The sequence below is a fragment of the Rattus norvegicus genome, chromosome 1 (assembly GCF_036323735.1).
Source record: "Rattus norvegicus strain BN/NHsdMcwi chromosome 1, GRCr8, whole genome shotgun sequence".
NCBI classification, from domain to species: domain Eukaryota; kingdom Metazoa; phylum Chordata; class Mammalia; order Rodentia; family Muridae; genus Rattus; species Rattus norvegicus.
In genome coordinates, this window is record NC_086019.1 from 110,448,463 (window position 1) to 110,471,683 (window position 23,221).

A 23,221-nucleotide genomic window follows, 5' to 3' on the forward strand; every position below is an offset into this window, starting at 1 on the left:
AAGTCTCAGTGAAAGATCCCATCTCAAACCAAACTAAACAGAAACACATTAGATGTCTCCAGAGAAACAACACAAGGTTGAAATCTGGCCTCCATGTGCATCCGATGAATAATTTCACGTGAGCCAGGAGAGAGCTCAGTTACTAGGTTTAACTGGCATGTTGTGGATGTTGCCATGAAGGAGTCTTGTAGATGTCAGCTAATATTGTAGTCAAATAACTTTAACTTAAAGGGGATTTTTCTCAGAACACCAAAGCTGACTGGAGAAGGACTGTGGAGTAGAAGTTCCTTCCTACATTTATATCCCAAACCCTGTACCTGAAGCCTGGTCTAGAGTCACCACATAGAAGACTAAAACACTTTCCACAGAACTTCTGGCCTCTTTATATTTTATTCGAGAAGATGTCTATTCAGGTCATTTGCCCATTTTAAAAATTTGATTATTTCCCTTGACTGATCAGTTTTACATGTTCTTTATCTATTTCAGATATTAAACCCTTGTCATGTGTATTGGCTACAAGTATTTTCAACAATATCTCAAAAATTGTTTTGATTCTTAAGTTTGTTTCCTTTGACTCAAATATGACTTTCTGTCTTCCTGTTGCTTGTTTTTCTATGTTGTCTGGGTGTTTGGTGTAGGATTCAAAACAGTCACAGTCAGGAACATCTGCTATGTGTTTTCTTATAAAGACATGACTTCAGAGCTGACATTGGACTTTTGACATCGGGAGAGTCCAGTTTTGCTTGACATGGATATCCAAGTCTCCTAACACCGTAGTGAAGGCTCTCCCTCTTCCTTGTGTGTTCTTAGCACATTGGTCAAGGATTCATTCCATGTTCGTGCTTGAGTTGTTTGTGTGCTCTCTGCTGTACTGCTCTGTTGTTCTACCGGCTCTCAGCCATTTTGCATAACACGGCTTGGTAATATAAGTTGAAGTCAGGAAGTGTGAGGCCTCCAACTCAATTCTCTCAAGACCAATTTAGGCATCCAGTGTCTTTTGTGATTCCATAGTGAGTAGGATCTCAGCATTGTTTACAGTCATAGAAATAAAGCCAAACCACTGTCAGACAGACACTACCACACGCTTGTTCCAATGACTTCTACTGGAAAAAAAAACCAGCAAGTGTCACTGAGAGTGTGGAGAAAGAGAAACATTTGGAGTTTGTAAGAATTTAAATTTATTGTGAATACCAGTGTGGAGGTTCAGCAGCAAGTAAAAGAATATAGGATTTCTGTATGACAGGGGAGTCCCTTTCCTGTACATGAATCCAAATCAAATGAGAGAAAGACTTTGGAGAGATAACCATTCATTATTGTTCTAATGCATACCTATTGGTGGATAAATGGCTAGGTAAACTATTGTGTGATGTCTGTGCATGTGTGTGTGTGCATGTGTGTGTGTGCATGTGTGTGTATGTCTGCATGTGTGTACGTGTATGTGTGTGTATGTGTGTAGTGAGCATGGGTGTGTGACTATTATTCAACATTTTAATATGAGATCCTAACAATTGTGATGGCATGAATTAAACTGGAAATTATTGTTAAATGCAAGAAAACAAAGAAAGAAGGAAGACAACAGTAAGATATCTCTTTCATGTTGAATATTTTAAAAAATCAATACACAGAAATAAAGAGTAGAATTATGGTCACCAGGGGACACAAGATATGCTGGGAAGACTTATGTCAAACATACAAAGTTGTGATTACATTTCAGAGCCAGTGTTGGGATTCTGGGAGTAGTGTTGTGGTTATAGTTACTAATTTTGTATTGCAAATTTGATATTTGGTAGGAGAGTAGGTTTCGGATATTTATATTGATCAAACACACAAACACATTTTCCAAAAGTGCCTTTGTGAGGGAGCTGGCACGTACACTTTTTGAATATTCCCAACCATTTTGCAGTGCATATACATTTAAGCACACCATGTTTTAGATTCTAGATGTAGCTAGTGTTTGTAAATCTGCAATGTCTGAGCTTGCTTGAGTCTTCTGTCTGCTGCTCTACCTTACAGGCTTTGAGTTTGCTGAGCTTCCTAATCCCATGAGCACTTAAAATCTCCATTTCTACCTCTCCATTCATCATCGGACACTTTGGCGCGTATATCTATTTAGTACATTATTTAACCTGTAACTAGAGGCAGATCAGGGATCATCGGTCTAGAAGATAACTATGGGGAATTTCCTAAGAAAAGAGATGTGATGCAGTAACACTGAATTAGATGCTGGCAGTGGAAGAAGTGTGCACAGGAGGCAATGGAACCAGTTTCTTCATTACAGTATGCAAATGTCTTTGTTTACATAACTGCCTGTCTGACGCTCAATGCTTTCCTTTTCCTCAGAAGAGTGACTTGTTTCCTGTTTTAGGCTCTAAGTATAGTAGGAAAATTCCAGGATAGATTATGATCCATAGTAGAGAATTAAAGCACATGTGGATGTATATGAGCAACTTTTCAAGTAGGAAGCTTCTCAATTTGGTTTAATGTGTTTTCAAGGAACCTGTGCCTTTCAGTTAGATATGTCTTTCTAATGTTCAACAGCACAGTGTACAATCACGCATGTTGACCAAGAACAGAATGCAGAGAAACAGTGTAAGAGCATTGCATATGAGTCCGTTTATCATGGTGCTGATGAGTGAAGTCTATGTGAACAATATAGTAATGTGAATTCAAAAAGAAATAGGGACTGGGAGATGGTCCAATCAGGAAAGTGCATGCCTCATGAGCCTGTGTACCTAAGTTACATAAAATCAGAAAGATGGTTGTGGCCTCATGCTCTTGTGATCCCAACACTGGAGTGTCAGAAACAAGTAGATGCCCCAGCCTCACTGGCTAAGTCTTCTAGCCAACTTAGTCACTTCTAGGCAAATGAGAGACCTTGTCTCAAAAACAAACAAACAAACAAAAAAATGTGGATGGTTCCTGAGGAAGAATACCTGAGATTTCTTCTGGCCTCCATATGCATTTACCTACTTGCATTTGTGTTCTCTCTCTCTCTCTCTCTCTCTCTCTCTCTCTCTCTCTCTCTCTCTCTCTCTCTCTCCCCTCCCTCAAAAGAAGTAGAACAACAAACAAATAGCAAAATGGAGTATCTTGGTAATTTGAGCAGTAAACTTTGTTTTCTCTAACTTCATTACCAAGCAAATGTTCTACCAGATCTTCAAGATACTTAGCTTTGCAAATCCATCGTGCTCACAGTCAATTTTAAATGTTAATGTGTTTCTTTATTTATTTCAAAAATTTAACATAAATGCCCACATAGAAACTAAGCTGCCCTTGTGTCCTGTCCCCAGTCGTAATTATCTATGCCTTAATAATCACTCTGCCACTACAGGGATGAGTGAACTAGTGCATAAATGAATCCAGATGTGACCATGTGTGTGTCTCCCATCCTCCCACTTTCTCCTTTAAAAAGTCAAAAGTACTTGTATCCTCAGCACTACTAAAACTGAAACAGCAGCAAGCACATATATTCGGCATATTTGATGAAGAAGGGTGAAATGGATGTTTTAATCTTTCAGAAAGTCAAAGAACTTGCACCAGATGATGCAAGTGATTATTGGTAAATGTATTGGTAGGGAAGCTGCTCAGACTTGGTACATTTCTTTACCGGGATTATTGTATAGGCACTGAATACATAGTATCCTGAAGATAAAATATGCTGTCAGAATCTCCCTGAGTCCATTTTTAGCACCACAGAACCGCTTCTCTTTCGTTTCTGCTGAGATCTACATGCTTGGGTGGAATGACCACCAAGGGTTATGAAAAAAATCAGCATGCACTTGTGAAACTCACTTTTTTAGCATGAAAGCTGTAATGTTTTATACTCTGTGGGGAGAGGAGGATAATAGAGATGTGGGAAATAGAATTACATCAAACGTCTGTGACCTACATCATCTAAAGAATCCCTGTCTTTGAGTCAGCTCTGGCTCATGAAGCCAGAATTCAAGTTCAAGGCAGAATTGCTTGCAACTTTTGTCTGCCCTAAACTCTACAGGGAGACAAGGGTGGGTCCTATCCACCTCTCTGAGGTTTAGGATTCTGGCATCCAGAAAAGCCTACTGAAAAAAAATTAGTCAAGTTAAATATCAGTAAGAATTAATAACTCAAACTTTGAGCAGCAAGCCTGTTTGACTTCCTAGCTTCTCTTTGTATCATGTAATGTGTGTGCTAACGATGTGTTTCTGCATCTGTGATAATTATTAGTAACTCCTGTTACCCAACTCAATATGGTGTAGAAGGCTTTGTGTGTGTGGTTGCATGACCCCCACACTTCATCAATGTTTTAAAGAACCATGATCTAGAACCTTGTACACCCTTTTTAAAAACTACCACCCACCCATCTTGACAGGGCTGTTGTGTGGGTGTGGTACAATCTTACTCTCTGGCCACAGCCCCTGGTTCATGGATGGACCTTGAGACTTTGGGGAAAACAATTGAAGAAGGCAAACTCTATTTGAGTAAGTTCTAGTCAAAGGTAGAAAATGCAGAATCAAACTTTTCAATGAATAGGACCATCTCATCCTGGGAGATAAAGCTGATGTTCTTGGGCAGAAAGGATGATGCCTACAGGCACATGGAACCAAGCACAGGAATCAGTGGTGTTCAGATTAGATTTGGATGCCTGCTTTCCTTTGGTGCAGTTGTAGGCCCACCCTTGCATGTCCTAGGCCTTTACATTCTATGTTGCTTTTCAGTAACTTCCCAATATGCAGCCGGTTACACTAAGACTTGTGGGTTTGGGGCTCCTGTTGTTCATAATTCCAGTGTTACTTGCCACAGAGTTTCTCCCTTTTCAGCAATGGGGAAGCATTGTCACCCTCACATTCAAGGTGGAAAAGCTGACATTCAAACAGGACTAGTGCCTGCTCAAGTCAAACCACTGATAAACTTGCAAACCAGCATAGGGATGAGCATTGCCCTTAACATCTCTCCTCAGCCCAGCATCTTGCTTTTTCTTTTTCTTTTTCTTTCTCTTCCCTTTCAGCTAACTAAGTCCTATGGTACCCTTTCTGTCAGCCTGTCATGAAGCAAGTTTCAGAACACTTTCCTTGACTCCAAGACATAAGTGATTTGCCTTTCCTAAACTCGGTGGTCTTGTTCTATACTGACAGAATGAAACATCATTCTTTAGTTAAGTTCTCCAGGTCATCCCCCTCCCAGTTTCCAGGAGTAGCATTTCTGCTCTAATTTAAGGAGTGAAATGGAAAAAGACAAATTAACTAGATGACACAGTTTAGACACTAGCGAATCACATGCATATCTGCAGTGTGGAAAATAATAGCTTTCATGAAAATCCTGGTTTTCAATTCAATCAGTCTGCCCTTGAACTCACTAGGATAAAGTGCTATTATTTTTGCTGTTCTACCTTAGAATTTAATTTTTTTTTAGTTTTGATATTTCATTCTTCATACCCGAGAAATATATACACAAACGGATATGCACAGTAAAGTATGCATATTCTACATGAAATAATTTTATCTAAAATAATGACAATATTTTTAAGGTTCTTCAAAGTTAAATGCATTAGAAAGAAAAATGGAAACTATAATACTTTCAAAGCTACATTTTTGACTAATTTATCTTAAAATAGACAATGAATTCATTTTTAAAAATATATCTATTTTGTTTGATATGGACATATATTTGTTGAATGTATGTCTATACACCCATCTGTGCATAGAAGAGGGGGTTGGATTCCCTGGGACTAAAGTTATGGATGGCTGTGGGCTACCATGAGGGAACTGGGAACTGAACTGGGTCATCTCTAAGACCAACAGTTCTCTTAACCACTGAGCCATTCTTCTAGACCCCAAATTACATGAATTTTTTGACAATGGGAAGTTTAAAAATTTATATATTTTATAACATAGTCTAACACACATATCCATTGCTTCACGTACTAATCTTTAAAAGAAATAGCCTATTCTTTGTGATTTTAAACAATGCATTTCAGTAATGATAATCACCATGGTGGACAGTAAATTTCTTGAGCATATTCCTAGTACATCATTAAAATATGGTAGTTATTGATCAATACTGCCATTTTCCTCAATAAATTGTTCCAGGATGCTGGGAGCTTACTGATTTTGTGGTTCTTTGGGATTAACATGTAAGTGAGTTCACACAGCATTTGATTTGCTGAAAGTCCAACTTATTTCATGAAACATAATGTGCATGATGTGCTCAAGTGGAAACTATGACATCATGAATGACAGGGTCTCTTGGTTTTCTTGGAGTTAAAGATATAGAGACATACACAAAGAAATGTGTCCTGTGTCTGTAAATGATACTGATTTTGTCTATTGAAGCATTGACAACATGCTAAGGCTTTGTCCATATCTTGACTGTGGTGGAAAGTGCTAGAGTGAACAAAGGAACACAGATATCTCTTTGATGTACTATTTAAATTTCATCTGGACATACAGCCAGTAGTAAGAAAGCTTCGTCGTATAGCATCCTTAGTATATGTTTGTGTTTGATGTGTACTCGTGGACATGTAACCAATATGCATGCCTGTGTGGGGTCCAGAGCTGATATCAGGTGTCTTCCTCAATTGTTGTCCTCCTTAGCTTTTAAGACAGGATCTCTCCCTGGATTTGGAGCTCACTGGTGCCTTGATTGGTTGCCAGTTTGCTCTACCAGGAACTTATGTGCACGAGTTTAAACATCAGCCGTACATGGTAAGTGCATAACCGACTAAGCTAGTCCCCAGTCCTCACCTTTGTACGTTTGAGTTCAGTTTTCACTTCTCTCCCTGATCATTTTGGTGTTTGCTTTTACCTGCCTCTTATCTATTTGTAACTATTTCTTGAGATACCTGTTTAAGCTCTGCCTGTTTCTCACTTGTTTTCTCGGCATTGTGCTGTTTGAACTCCTTGTGGACATCAGTGACTTGCTTACAAATGAGGGAGCTAATTGTTTATCAGGTGCAATGTTTGAAAATACCCCTTCCATAGAATAACTCTTTTCTCTGGTGGTTTCATCCTCGGCTGCAGAGATGTTTTTCATATGATATAATCCATCTGCCTGTGTGTGCATTGTTATGTGTGAAATTAGGATCCAAAAAGAACGAAAAAAAGAAAAACAACACTGTGTCAACTGGTGACACAGACTTTTCTGTTTACTACAATTTTCAAGTTTCCTTTTAAGTCTTTAATACACGTTGTACTGAATTTTGCATACAATGTGATACATTGGCTTGATTTCGACTCCTGCATGGATGTATCAATTTTCACATCATTTATCAGAGAAACTTGCTCTTTCCTACTCTATGCCTTGGCATATTTGTTGAAATTCAGTTGACCATAAGCAGCTTACTGTTCTGGGCCTCTTCTACTCTGCTATGTCCTCTTTGATGATTATCGCTTCATAGCAGATTTTTGAAGCACCACTGTATGCTGCCTCTAACTTTATTCTTTTTTTTGCTCTCCGTGTTCTTGACGATTTGGGATCTTTTATGATTCCTTATATAATTTATAAATTAGTATTTTTATTTCTGTAATAATTTATTTTCAGATTGCAATAGATTGGATTAGTAGGTTGCTTCACACAGTCTAGGTATGTTACGGTGTCAGTTCTAATCCCTCAACAAGAGACATATTTTTCATTTCTCTGTGTCTTCTTCAACTTATTAAAATTTGCTATCAGTATATAGTATGGTTCTTCAGTTTTCTTTTTTAATTTTTTATAGGTCATCTTGTTTATTTACATTTTGTTATCCCTTTTCTCAGTTTCTCCTCCGAAAAATCCCTAACCCACCCCTTCTTCCCTGTTTCTATGAGGGTGGTCCCCTACCCACCCACCCATTCCCACCTCACCTAGCATTCTCCTACACTGGGCCTCAAGCCTTCACAGAACCAAGGGGTCTACCCTCCCTTTGATACCAGACAAGGATATCCTCTTCCACATATGCAGCTGGAGCCATAAGTCCCTCCATGTGTATTCTTAGGTTGGTGATTTAGTCCCTGGGAGCTCTTGGGGGATCTGGTTGGTTGATATTGTTGTTCTTCCTATGGGGTTGCAAATCCCTTCAGCTTCTTCAGTCCTTCCTCCATTTGGGTTCCTGTGCTCAGTCTAATGGTTGGCTCTGAGCATCCATGTCTGTATCTGTAAGACTCTGGCTGAGCTTTTTAGGAGACGTCCATATCAGGCTCCTGTCAGCAAGCAATTCTGGGCAGCAGCAATAGTGTCTGGATTTGGTGTCTGTATATGAGATGGATCCCCAGGTGGAGCAGTCTCTAGATAGCATTTCCTTCGGTCTCTGCTCCACACTTTGTCTATGTATTTCCTTTAGACAAGAGCAATTCTGGGTTAAAATTTTGAGAAGGGTGGGCAGCCCCACCCTTCAACTGGGGGCCATGCCTAGCCTCTGGATATGGCCTCAACAAGTTCTCTCTCCCAACTTTGTTTGGTATTTCAGCTAATGTCATCCCCATTGGGTCCTTGGAGCCTCTTGTTTTCCTGGCACCTGGGACTTTCTGGTGACTGGTTCCCAACCCCCTCCCCCATTGCTACACACCTCTGTTCAATTTCCTGACCCTCTGTACATCTCCCCATCTCCTCCCACACCTAATCTTACCACCCTTTTTTCCTATCCCCCTCTTCTTTTCCTCCCAAGTCCTTCTCATCCTCTACCTCCTGTGATTATTTTGTTTCCCCTTCTAAGTAGGGCTGAGGCATGCACTCTTTGGTCTTCCTTCTTGCTTCATATAGTCTGTGAATTGTATCCTGGGTATTCCTAATTTTTTTTCCTAAATCCACTTATCAGTGAGTACATACCACATGTGTTCTTTTGTGACTGTGTTATATCATGCAGGATATTTTCTAGTACCATCCATTTACCTGTGATTTTCATGAAGTCATTGTTTTTAATGGCTGAGTAGTACTCCATTGTGTAAATGTACCACATTTTCTTTATCCATTCCTCTGTTGAGGGACATTTGGGTTCTTTCCAGCTTCTGGCTATTATAAATAAAGCTGATACAAACAGTGGAGCATGTGTCCTTGTTATATATTGGAGCATCTTTTGGGTATATATCCAGGAATGGTAGAGCTGGGTCCTCAGGTAGTGAAACATCCAATTTTCTGAGGAACCACTAGACTTCACAGACTTCCACAGTGGTTGTACCAGCTTGCAATCCCACACAGCAGTGGAGGAATAATCCCCTTTCTCTACATCCTTGCCCAGCAACTAGTGTCGCCTGAGTTTTTGATCTTAGCCATTCTGACTGGTGTGAGCTGGAATCTCAGGGTTGTTTTGATTTGCATTTCCCTGATGACTAAGGATGCTGAACATTTCTCTAATTAGCCAGACTAAACAGAGGGCATGGTTTTCTAAGGATTTGTTAACCATGTGAGTGGGATTGTTAGATTGACTTCTTTCAAGGATGGGTTGTTCTGAGTGCATTCATAAAACTGCAGCTGGCTTTTGTATGTAGATACTGTATTCCTCAACTTTATGGAATTTTGGAGATGTCAATGATTCTCTGTCCAAGCATGTCGCCTACAAACAAATGGTTTGGGTTCTTCCTCTATTTGTTTTACTTCTCATCTGTGCTCAGTAGAAGTGAGAACAATAAGCACCTGTGTTGTACTGCTGATCTCGGAGCACTTTCCATTTTAACCTTTGAACCTGATACTAAACATGACCCAGATTATGCCTAGTTTACCTAAGGTATATTTTTCTCTTTCTTATGAACAAATGAGAGGGTTTTTTCATATCCCTTGTACAATCAAATGATATAAGCAATTATTATTGGTGTCATTCCTGTGATATGAAAAAGTATTGAGCCAACTTTGAATGCCAATGATAAAATCTATTTGGCCATGGCAAATGATCTGTATAACAGCTTCTTGTGTCATTGATCTTGGTTTGCTTGTATTTATTTTCCAACATTTTATCTACATATGTGTTCATCAGGGATATTGACCTGTTCTTGAATTGCCTTTATTCAACTTTTATATACAGGCATTATAATCCTCTTGTCATGTCTTTATCAGAATTATCCTTTCATCACTTTTTTTTGGAAGAGGTTAAAAGGGTGTGTCTTACTTCCTGTGTATTGGGTACATAGGACAGACATCATCAGATCCTTGCCTTTTCTGAATGGAGTAGGTTTTACACAACCAATTCAGTCTCTTCTCTCATTGATCTGTTTGTATTTGGTTTAGACTCAAAAGATCATGACGGGCTGTCTGTGTAGCCATTTGTGGATTTCTTCTAGGCTATACATTTTCTAATATTTTCTCATCATCCTCTGTGTTTTTATTATATGTTGTAATGCTTCCTTTTTCCTATTTGATTTTATTTGGGTCTTCCAAAAATTTTGTTATAATATCTAAATTTTTGTTGGTGTATCTTTTAAAAACACAACCTTTGATTTTATTGACCTTTTCTGTTGTCTGCCTGGTCTTTATTTCTTCTATTCTTGACATCCTCTTTGCTATTTCTGTCTTTCTACTAATTTTGAAGTTAGCTTTCTACCTTTTTCTAGTTCTTTGAACCAAAGTGGTGAGTTGTTTATTTGAAGGTTATTCTTTTTTTGACAGTCTGAAGCTTTTATTCTGTGGGCCTCTGTATCTAGAAGAAAGTGTTGGACCTCTTGCTGGTGAAGTGTGATTTGTGTTGGTGCTGCAACACATGGGTGGGGCAATGGGAATTTGATTTGGAGTTGTGGAACTGCTTGTCAGCTGGCGGGCAGCGCTTGCCAGCTGCAATCTCTTCTGCCTTCATGATCTGGATGGAGTGCGCACAGTACGGGCGGACACGGTGACCTCGCTGCCAGTGTTGGTCAGGTCCTGGTACTTGTGAGTGCCACTGTGGGAGTCATAGTGCAGCCAGATACGGAAGTTCTTCACAAGCAGGGGTGACTTCTCAAACACCTGCCCGCAGTACACAATCTCCCTGGATGACTTCTCCATCTTCTTCAACTGCGACACAAAGTACCAGAAGTCAGAAGTGGGACTCGGCCACCACATGTTTGGGTGCAAAGATTTGCATTCCGTACAATAGCGGTGTGTGGCATTTTGGGGTTGGCAAGCAGAGCCTCACCGCCTTGTACTCCCGAAGTGTACCTGACGTCTTGTTCACCACCACTCGCATAAAGAAAATAGCCAGAAGCTGGAAAGAACCCAGATGCCCTTCAACAGAGGAATGGATACAGAAAATGTGGTATATCTACGCAATGGAATATTACTCAGCTATCAAAAACAATGCCTTTATGAAATTCATAGACAAATGGTTGGAACTGGAAAATATCATCCTGAGTGAGCTAACCCAATCACAGAAAGACATACATGGTATGCACTCATTGATAAGTGGCTATTAGCCCAAATGCTTGAATTACCCTAGATGCCTAGAACAAATGAAACTCAAGTCGGATGATCAAAATGTGAATGCTTCACTCCTTCTTTAAAAGGGGAACAAGAATACCCTTGGCAGGGAATAGAGAGGCAAAGATTAAAACAGAGACAGAAAGAACACCCATTCAGAGCCTGCTCCACATGTGACCCATACATATACAGCCACCCAATTAGACAAGATGGATGAAGCAAAGAAGTGCAGGCTGACAGGAGCCGGATGTAGATCTCTCCTGAGAGACACAGCCAGAATACAGCAAATACAGAGGCGAATGCCAGCAGCAAACCACTGAACTGAGAATAGGTCCCCCGTTGAAGGAATCAGAGAAAGAACTGGAAGAGCTTGAAGGGTCTCGAGACCCCAAAAGTACAACAATGCCAAGCAACCAGAGCTTCCAGGGACTAAGCCACTACCTAAAGACTATACATGGACTGACCCTGGACTCTGACCTCATAGGTAGCATTGAATATCCTAGTAAGATCACCAGTGGAAGGGGAAGCCCTGGGTCCTGCTAAGACTGAACCCCCAGTGAACTAGATTGTTGGGGGGAGGGTGGCAATGGGGGGAGGGTGGGGAGGGGAACACCCATAAAGAAGGGGAGGGGGAGGGATTAGGGGGATGTTTGCCTGGAAACCGGGAAAGGGAATAACATTTGAAATGTAAATAAGAAATACTCAAGTTAATTAAAAAAAAGATTCTGAAAAAAAAAAGAAAAAAAAGGAAAGCTTTTTTTTTTGAACGAAGATGTTTATTGGAGTAAACATCCCTCTCAGAACTGATCCAGACATGCCATTTTAACACAGACGGTATTCATTCTGTCTTAAGACACTTCTTACTCCTTTCTTGTATTTCTGCCCTTAACTTGTTCAGATTTTCTGTTTGTTTCCATATGATTACTGATTTTCTAAAGTTATGTTCCTGATTTCTTGTTCACTTTACTAAGATCATTTAAAAAAATTTAAATGTGGCGACTTGCTTGTGTTCTCACGTTATCTATACTGGAAAGTAGTTGGTGTACCGTGTAGAAGTTCGCGCGTTCTGCTGCCGTTAAATCGTGTACACGTGAGTCTCTTGGCCTCTGTTCTAAAGGATATGCTAAGGTCACTGTTTCCTCCTTGACTTTCTGTCGGGGTGATCTGTCCATGGAGAGAGGCAGGATGGTGAAGAACTGACTATTCCTCTACCCTCAACAGCCCCATCCTTCATCCCTTCTTTGCTCCATATCTTAGGACTCCCAGTGCTGGGTACGCATGTATTTATACCAGTTCCATGTCGATGAAAGGTTGACATCCTTGTTACAGAATGATCTCCTTTGTCTCCATCTGCTGATATTAGCACCCAGTCTATATAACCTGAGATTCTTTATACTTTTTCCTTGTTTGTTTGTTTCCACTTGTTTAGAACATCTTTTCCATGTTTTTGTTTTCTCTAGTTTTGTCTAGAGGCATAGTGTGTCTCTTATAGGAAATATACTGGGTACCACATCTTAATATGTCAGTCACCTATTTGATTAAATTGAGCCCATTTGCATGTAAGTAAGTTTCGATAGATGGTAACTTAACATTGCTGATTTAGTGGCGGCTTTATGTTAGTTTATAGCAAATCTGCTTTTGGTCCTCGTCTCTATTTTTAGACATAGTTTATTATAGTGATGTGCTTTGATCCTTACTTTGAAGATCTTTTGTGTATCTTCTATAGATTATGCCCTTCCATAGGGCTTATGTACAACATGTTACAGTCCTGTCCTTTTTCACCCAAAGATGCCTTAACTATGACCACCTTACAGAATGCAACACTTTGTCTCCACTTTGTTGCTTCACTTTCACGCTTTTGACTTGGTAACTTGTATACTGATAAGCAGTTAAAATAGCTTTCAACAGCCTAAAGAATTTTGTCTTTTGCCATTCATATGAAACATATAAATGATTTATATACACCGTCAACAGAATATTGGGAATTTGACATGTAACTACTTTTACCCACGAGGGTTTTTTATTTTTACTTTAAGAAAATTCATTTTTAATGAGTATAGTTTGAATCTAATTAGACTTTCTTCCCAGAAAATTCCTCAAGCAAAGTTATAACCCCTGGGAATCTATGCTTTAACAAAATGACTTAGCAGATATGGGGTTTTGTATGTGTGTGTTCAATTTGGTGTGCCTTACCTCTCAGATGGATAGAAAAGAGAGTGTATCTTTTTGTATAAAGGCCATACTGAAGTGCTTTTGAATTATGAGATATCTGGCAAAAGGTGCTGATTTTTGATAGGACACCGTTCTGAAGTTCTGAATCTGCCACCATCCTCATTAAAATGGATAAAAAGAAAAGTAAAAAGAAAAAAAATCCTGAAAAATCAAATCATCATGTAGTTTTGGACCAGAAATTTTCAAACAGCTGCTGAGCAGCAAGGGGTCTACTTTGTGACCAACAGCTACCCAGGTTGCTCTTTGGAAGCATTGTCTCCTTACCAAATGGAGGGAAAACATAAGAGCTCTTCAGCACTGCACCGTCACAGCAAACAAAAGCTTTTAGGGAGAGAGCTTTTACAGCAGTGCTGCTTGGCTCAGGAGCACTGGGATATTGCCTTTCCTCTTGAGGAGCTGGAAGTATGAGGAAACTATAGAAGCCTGGAGAATTAGCATAATCAAACCAGGGCCAGATGATTGGGAAATTGAATTTGATCAAGGAAATGTACCCCTCCATCACAGCCAGCTATATTTCCTATGTTTTCTAGAGAGATTATGAGGAAGATCCTTACCTCTTCAACCTTGCAGGACTTAAACACTGTACTCACCATCTATTGTCCACTTTCCTTTTTCAAACTGAATTTCTATTTTTAAGCACGGATATATTCAAAGAATCTGTTGAAGCGTAGCTGTTCATTTGCTGAGCCTAACAAGGAAATGGTTAAAAATACAATTTATCTCAAAGGTGCTAACTACAACAGATAAATTGAATGGATGTTTGTATTTATTACCATGAAGATGAAAAGAGTTACTTGGAAATAAGCTGCAAACCTGCTCCCCAATCGAAGGCAAGTGAAAATCAATAATTCATCTTCCTATGTCTTCCTGCCCTTGGCTGGCAATGCAGACAAAATTAACAGCAAGCTTGACAGCTGAAGGAGATGGCTGTACAGTACTGCGTTCCCTGGGGCGGGGAGGGGCACCATTTCCATCTGACTGGCACAGTCTCCCCATTTATTAAACTCTTTACTCTGGGAATGGATGACTCAGATATTCATTCTGACTTAGCTTAACCTATAATCTATGTAGCTACTGTTAGGCTATAACCTAAATTACATGCTGTTTCTTCTCACAAGAATAGGTCATCCCTTGGATATACCTGCACCATAATTCAATAAATTGAACCTGTAAATACCAGTAAGGAGCTGTGGGAAAGAAATACCAATACCTTGCAGGGTCTCTGGGCCATGGTAAAGGAGTGGCCGCTGAGTATCATAATTAGAGATCATTTTGTTGTTGGGAACTAAACACTATGGAAACAGTTAATAGTAAGGCTATGGAAGCACTCTTACAAGTATCTAGGGGAAGAAATGAGATGTCTGATGCCGGAGAGATGGCTCAGTGGCTAAGAGCACTTAGTTTTTCTTACAGAGGGCTTAAATTCAGATCTCAGCACCTCTGGGTGTCTCACGACCATCTGTAGATCCAAGTTTCAACACCCTCTGTAGCCTCTGAAGGCAAACCCATATACTTAAGTAAATAATACCATCTTCTTTCCAAAAAAAAAAAAACCGCATTATGTGTAGGTATTCTTTACAGCAAAGTAATGTTATGTAAAAATGTAAAATTGTGTTCCTCACAGCGTCCCCGCCTCCAGAGAAGAATGGATTTCCTATCCAAAACTTGGTTCAGTTATTCAAACTGATAATACTATAGGCACACATACCAAGAGATGATTCATGTTTTCTCTCAGATGGAGACCACTTGCCTGGTCTGAATTCCTCCAAGTGTTCAGAGCATGTGAACCTAGCATTTGGTGTCAGCCTGATAAAATGTACAGCCAAAATGAAAAGGGTAGCTGGGCTTGAAAGCTGTCAGCTTCTTAACATCACAGTTTAGCTATACTCTTTGACATACCTTTTCCTCTATCTTGGACAAAGTCCTCTGTGATATAGAGTTATCTCTGTGTATTGTTTCCTGTTTATGTATAAATGTTATAGTCTGTAAGTCTCTTATACCTGCTGTACTTTAGGACAGTATATTCACTCTTAGTCCTTAAATCTATCCTTGTAGGCAAGATCAGATGGTCCAGATACAGAAGCAAAGTCATAGCCTCTCTTCCTAAAGTGATTGAGGTCATGTTCAGTGAAGGTGATGCCAAGAGCAGAATTCTGCAGCATCATTGTACACAAGTCAATGTCAAGAGATGCAGAACTAGATCACGCTGAAGTATCACTATATAAATATTAATCACAGAAAGTGGAAAATGGGATGGGGTGTGATCACCAAAGAGATAGCGAGTCCACATTACCATGATGTCCTATAAAAATCAAGCAGACCAGAAACTGAGTAGTTAGAGAATGAATGAGATCACAATCAATCAAAAAGTTGGACATGTTACAGAAAATGAACAGATCCTTCACCCAGTAAATACCTTCTGGTACCCAACTATATTTTTTGCTGTTTCTGGGTGGTGGTGGGGTATGTCAGAAAGCAAATATATGCATATATATAATTATGCATATAGCTTCAATCAGGAAATATTAAATCTATAAATAGCTTATAATAAAATGTGTCACGATGATAATACTTATATTCAACCTGCACGGAGGAATTCCATGTGATTAGTTGGTTCAACTTAATGGCCCTCGGATATAAATAGCCTACCCAAGTCCTCCTGAGATGAACAATGGACCCAGTCCCAACCCTCTTATCATGGGGCATTCTAGGCACAAACATAAAATTGTCCTTTACACAGAATTTTCAGGAACATTTCAGGATTCCTGTACCTGCTACAGAGAAGGGTTTTTTTTTCTTCTTCTCATAGTTGGGTGTATTTTAACAAATCCTCTCTCATTTGGTAAGTTAATACAGTAAAAGAACATTACAGAGAGCATTTGATTTCTAGTTTTGATGTATTAAGAACAAAATATAATATCAAACAACTAGATAAGATACAAAAGACACTTGTCAGATAGCAGCAACAAGGAGGCAATGCTGTAGCAGGAAGTTCGGGTGCACAGACCTTGGAAAATTAGCAAATTTAACACCTCAAAATAGAACACAAGAGGGAAATCTGATGGAATAAGTTAATATCGTCTCAAAATTACAACTAAACAAAAAGGCATGATATCTCAGGACAGCATTCTTGGAGTTAGTTTTCAATGACTTTCAGGTGGATTTGGTCAGAGTTACAGAGAACATGACTAGAAGATGAAATGGAAAAGATTCCTCCCCACACTCTTCCCAACAGCAAAGTAACATAACTGAGTCTCACGGAGTCTCTGCACTGAAGTCAGACTTCAGTCAGGTGATCCTTCTGACTGAGCTGTCTCCCATAGCTTCAACTGAAGCTACGGTCTGCAGGTAACCTAGAAGGAACTTCATCATGTTCTCTGACTCTGACATAGCGATGCTGACAACTTTCTGGGTCTCTAGGACAACTGAACTCAAGAGTGCCTTCACTCTATCTCTGTGGCTTTGTCCCTGAGAATGAGCAGGTTTACATGCATTGCCCACATTTGAGTAGCCTGGCTCGGTGTATCCACATGGACCTTAACACATGCAAGTTGAAGGCAAATGCAGTTTGCTTTTCAACATTGTGCAGAACCAACTAAAATTAATCAGTTGTGTAGAAATGCTTTCTGGGATAGCCTAGTGTCCCATTGTAAGTGTCGCAGTACTTAGCCCAGAAATCTAAGTGATCAATTCCTAGCATGTAAAGTGAAATTTTGGTTGTTCAACATCAGTAATCTGAACATTGAAGATACCTTATATTTGACTTTTATCTCCCTATGAGATCACATTCACATTATCTGATTTATGGAGCTTCCATTCATTATCAAATGCTTTTCCCAAAAGCACTGACATCTTAGCAAATGTCATTATTTCTCACTGGAAGTGCAGGGAAGAGAAAACTGGGGAAATGAGATGCTAAAAGAGCAGAGACCACTGTCAACAGTTGAACTGAGTTCAGTCATCAAAGTAGTTGTTTTGACAAGGTCTCCTCAATTATATTTCCATAATCTCCATGCTATATGCCTGATAGCTGTTACCCTCACCTTTTATCAAGTCCTGCTCCAAGGTCCTTTATTCACACCCAGATTCTATTGATAAATTTTGAAATTTCTATGTAATCATATTTTTTTAATTTCTTTCTTTATTTCTTCCTTGACCAGGTTATCATTGAGTAGAGCATTGTTCAATTTCCACGTATATGTGGGCATTCTTCCCTTATTGTTATTGAAGACCAGTTTTAGGCCGTGGTGGTCCGATAGCACGCATGGGATCATTTCTATCTTTCTGTACCTGTTGAGGCCCGTTTTTTGACCAATTCATGGTCAATTTTGGAGAAAGTACCATGAGGAGCTGAGAAGAAGGTATATCCTTTTGCTTTAGGATAGAATGTTCTATAAATATCCGTTAAGTCCATTTGGCTCATGACTTCTGTTAGTCTGTCGACATCACTGTTTAATTTCTGTTTCCATGATCTGTCCATTGATGAGAGTGGGGTGTCGAAATCTCCCACTATTATTGTGTGAGGTGCAATGTGTGTTTTGAGCTTTAGTAAGGTTTCTTTTACGTATGTAGGTGCCCTTGTATTTGGGGCATAGATATTTAGGATTGAGAGTTCATCTTGGTGGATTTTTCCTTTGATGAATATGAAGTGTCCTTCCTTATCTTTTTTGATGACTTTTAGTTGAAAATTGATTTTATTTGATATTAGAATGGCTACTCCAGCTTGCTTCTTCTGACCATTTGCTTGGAAAGTTGTTTTCCAGCCTTTCACTCTGAGGTAGTGTCTGTCTTTGTCTCTGAGGTGTGTTTCCTGTAGGCAGCAGAATGCAGGGTCCTCGTTGCATATCCAGTTTGTTAATCTATTTCTTTTTATTGGGGAGTTGAGGCCATTGATGTTGAGAGATATTAAGGAATAGTGATTATTGCTTCCCGTTATATTCATATTTGGATGTGAGGTTATGTTTGTGTGCTTTCACTCTCTTTGTTTTGTTGCCAAGACGATTAGTTTCTTGCTTCTTCTAGGGTATAGCTTGCCTCCTTATGTTGGGCTTTACCATTTATTATCCTTTGTAGTGCTGGATTTGTAGAAAGATATTGTGTAAATTTGGTTTTGTCATGGAATATCTTGGTTTCTCCATCTATGTTAATTGAGAGTTTTGCAGGATACAGTAACCTGGGCTGGCATTTGTGTTCTCTTAGGGTCTGTATGACATCAGTCCAGGATCTTCTGGCCTTCATAGTTTCTGGCGAGAAGTCTGGTGTGATTCTGATAGGTCTGCCTTTATATGTTACTTGACCATTTTCCCTTACTGCTTTTAATATTCTTTCTTTATTTTGTGCGTTTGGTGTTTTGACAATTATGTGATGGGAGGTGTTTCTTTTCTGGTCCAATCTATTTGGAGTTCTGTAGGCTTCTTGTATGTCTATGGGTATCTCTTTTTTTAGGTTAGGGAAGTTTTCTTCTATGATTTTGTTGAAGATATTTACTGGTCCTTTGAGCTGGGAGTCTTCACTCTCTTCTATACCTATTATCCTTAGGTTTGATCTTCTCATTGAGTCCTGGATTTCCGCTTTACATTATCTTTGACAGTTGAGTCAATGATTTCTATGGAATCTTCTGCTCCTGAGAGTCTCCCTTCCATCTCTTGTATTCTGTTGGTGAAGCTTGTATCTACAGCTCCTTGTCTCTTCTTTTGGTTTTCTATATCCAGGGTTGTTTCCATGTGTTCTTTCTTGATTGCTTCTATTTCCATTTTTAATTCCTTCAACTGTTTGATTGTGTTTTCCTGGAATTCTTTCAGGGATTTTTGCGATTCTTTCAGGGATTTTTGCGATTCCTCTCTGTAGGCTTCTACTTGTTTATTAATGTTTTCCTGTGTTTCCCTAAGGGAGTTCTTCACGTCTTTCTTGAAGTCCTCCAGCATCATGATCAAAAATGATTTTGAAACTAGATCTTGCTTTTCTGGTGTGTTTGGATATTTCATGTTTGTTTTGGTGGGAGAATTGGGCTCCGATGATGCCATGTAGTCTTGGTTTCTGTTGCTTGGGTTCCTGCGCTTGCCTCTCACCATCAGATTATCTCTAGTGTTACTTTGTTCTGCTATTTCTGACAGTGGCTAGACTGTCCTATAAGCCTGTGTGTCAGGAGTGCTGTAGACCTGTTTTCCTCTCTTTCAGTCAGTTATGGGGACAGAGTGTTCTGCTTTCGGGCATGTAGTTTTTCCTCTCTACAGGTCTTCAGCTGTTCCTGTGGGCCTGTGTCTTGAGTTCACCAGGCAGCTTTCTTGCAGCAGAAAAGTTGGTCTTACTTGTGGTCCCGAGGCTCAAGTTTGCTCTCGGGGTGCTGCCACGGGCTCTTTGCGGTGGCAGCAACCAGGAAGACCTGTGCCGCCCCTTCCGGGAGCTTATGCAGCCTCAGGAGTGCCCACCTGACCAGGCGGTGGGGTCTCTTTCCCATGGGGTCTGGGAGCAGAGAGCTGCTGCGGGCTGAGATCCGCGGGTGTGGGACTGCCGGTAAACACAGGACGTGCCCGGTCCTAGAGGAATTCTGCCTCCGTGTGTCACGATTTCACCAGGCAGCCTTCTTGCAACAGACAAGTTGGTCTTACCTGTGGTCCCGAGGCTCAAGTTTGCTCGCGGGGTGCTGCCCACGGGCTCTCTGCGGCAGCAGCAACCAGGAAGACCTGTGCCGCCCCTTCCGGGAGCTTCAGTGCACCAGGGTTCCAGATGGCCTTTGGTGTTTTCCTCTGGCGTCCGAGATGTATGTACAGAGAGCAGTCTCTTCTGGTTTCCCAGGCTTGTCTGCCTCTCTGAAGGTTCAGCTCTCCCTCCCACGGGATTTGGGTGCAGAGAACTGTTTATCCAGTCTGGGTCTGTTTCCCTCAGGTTCCTGTCTCAGGCAGGGGTCCTGCCACTCCTGGGCCCTCCCCCACGGGAGCCCAGAGGCCTTATACAGTTTCCTCTTGGGCCAGGGATGTGGGCAGGGGTGGGCAGTGTTGGTGGTCTCTTCCGCTCTGCAGCCTCAGGAGTGCCCACCTGACCAGGCGGTGAGGTCTCTTTCCCACGGGGTCTGGGAGGAACCATTTTTTTTCAATTCCCTTCCTTCTGGCTTCAAACTACATCCTCAAAACCAAGAACAATTTTATGACCATGGAATCTCCATAAAACGTAACAGTGTTTTATTCTAATAGGCTCCATTTATTTAGAATCCACTTTAGGTCAGGCTCTGCCATAGATATTTTTGCACTTTATCTGCACACCTGCCATGCAAGTCCTCTTTATACCCAGATTTGTGGATGTGATTTTCTTAAAACAATAAATAGATTCTTTGTTTAAGCTGTGCTCTTTCTACCTGACTGACCTAATAATGGGACATAGATGCTGGACCTGGGGGATTGCAAGATGAAACTCAGGCTTACCTTATAGAATGTGTTCAAAGTATATATAGTTAGTACATAAACTCAAATATCATTTACCATTTTTTTCTAATGAGCAGTCAGAGACAACACTAAGGTAAAAAATATTCTATTTCTGTGGGGTCTGGATTTTTTCTTTTTATTCTAGCTTTGTTTAGAAAAGACAAGACAGTCTGTGAGATTTGGAACTCATATGAGACTTCTGTTGAATAGGACTTTAAGGGAATATCATTCACATCAAGTGGGTTTAAGAAATAGATGAACTTTCAATCCATCTGTCTTAATCAAGCCTTTAAGTACAGGCTCTTCTGGATTCAAACAACACATCACTGTGGTCCTAAGCTTATCAAAAGGTCACACTGAGATGAATTATACAGGGAAGAGGAGGAAAAGACATAGGAAACGAATGAGCATTTATCCCAGAGGGAAATGGCAGACCCAGTGTGGAAGGCATTTCTTAGTAAGAGTGAAGGGTGATGAATATAAGAAAAATAATATAGTTCATGTAAATATCCATATTTGCAAGCATGAAAAGAAAAGATTCTTTGCCCAACCCTTCCAATTGAAGACTTTCTCAAAGACCCATTCGTAGCAGCCTGGACCTTCCTCTCTGGCATGATAATTTCTCCTCTGCAGATAACTTTCTCAGTGGGCAAGGGGGTTGGAGTAGGGCCAGAGTCTAAGGAACAATTATTGGGGCATTAGAAATCTCTGAAACTATGAGTATATATATCAAGTTTTCCTCCTTTCTAGTGTCTCTATCAGATATTTTGTCACAGGGATGGAAAGTCAAAAAACACATTATCAAAGTGTAAAAGAGATGCTGAGAGATTCAGTAAAGTGGAAAAGCAAAAAAAAAAAAAAAAAGTAGCCCATGAAAGCAGAAAAATAATGAGTAGCATACCAAAATGAGTCTGGTATGGAGGACAAAATCTCAAAGCTGAGTTAACTCCAAATTTCAAAAATATTGAACATCTACCATGGCATTCTTTAAGTACTCCTGGGTGAATGTCACCAACGGGAATGGGTAATCCCTAAACTGTCAAGCAAACAAAGCCAAACTGAACACATTTCTGTGAGGACCACGTTTATCTGGGGAGGAGCCAAAAATAAAAGAAAACTTATAGGAAAATCTATCATAACTAAAACAGAGATTGGGTAGATTGGGTATAAAGTTGGCAAGAAAACAAGGAGATTCACCAGGGACACATTGGGAAAAGCATATAAAGAAAGGGTTCAGGCAGAGATTTGAAAGGAATCTTGGTGTAACTTGAATATTTGCAAACCACCTTTTAACGCAGCTGCGAGCTACCTGTTTGTTCTGGAACCATTGAGCACCAGGGCCTGCCGAGTTACTTCTCACCTCCTCAGTTGTATACAAGTTGTACTGCATCTTAGTTTACTGGATAGATTTAAAACACAGTATTGTAGAAAGCTAATACGAAGCTATCCTATGCCTTCAAATAGTATAGAAAATGGAAAATATACAAGTAAATTCTGTTTTTAAAAAAAGGCTTCAAAGGAGCGAGGGGAAGATAAGGGAGGAAAACAGTGTGTGAATTTAAGCACAGTACATTGAATATATGCAATAAAGGGTCAAAAATAAAATTTTAAAAGAATTTAAGAAAAAGAAAAAGAAAAAATGAGTACATTTGTAATGTTGAGTTTTGTGTGTGTTGATCAGTGCATCATTGCAAAAAAATCTCTGTGCTCTGAGAACATTTATTTCAGCATTCCCATCTACAGTAATCTATAGATTCAATGCAATTCCCATCAAAATTCCAACTCAATTCTTCATGGAATAAGAAAGAGCAATTTGCAAATTCATTTGGAATAACAAAAACCCAGGATAGTGATGAAAACTATTCTCAACAATAAAAGAACTTCTGGGGGAGTCACCATCCCTGATCTTAAGCTGTATTACAGAGCAATCATGATAAAAATTGTAGGGTATTGGTACAGACACAGGCAGGTACATTAATGGAATAGAATTGAAGACCCAGAAATGACACTACACACCTGTGGTCACTTGATCTTTGACAAAGGAGCTTAATCCATTCAGTGGAAGGACAGCATTTTCAACAAATGGTGCTGGTTCAATTGGTGGTCAGTATATAGAAGAATATAAATTGATCCATTCTTATCTCCTGTACAAAGGTCAAGTCTAAGTAGATCAAGGACCTTCACATAAAAGCAGATACACTCAAACTAATAGAAAAGAAAGTTGAGAAGAGCCTTGAACA

At 39.9% G+C, this 23,221-nt stretch overlaps 1 pseudogene; it reads right to left on the minus strand.

Annotated features, from left to right (window-relative positions):
- Window positions 1-10,292: 10,292 nt before the first annotated feature.
- On the minus strand, window positions 10,293-11,204 carry Rpl18a-ps4 (ribosomal protein L18A, pseudogene 4; annotated as a pseudogene).
- Between the last annotated feature and the right edge of the window lie 12,017 nt (window positions 11,205-23,221).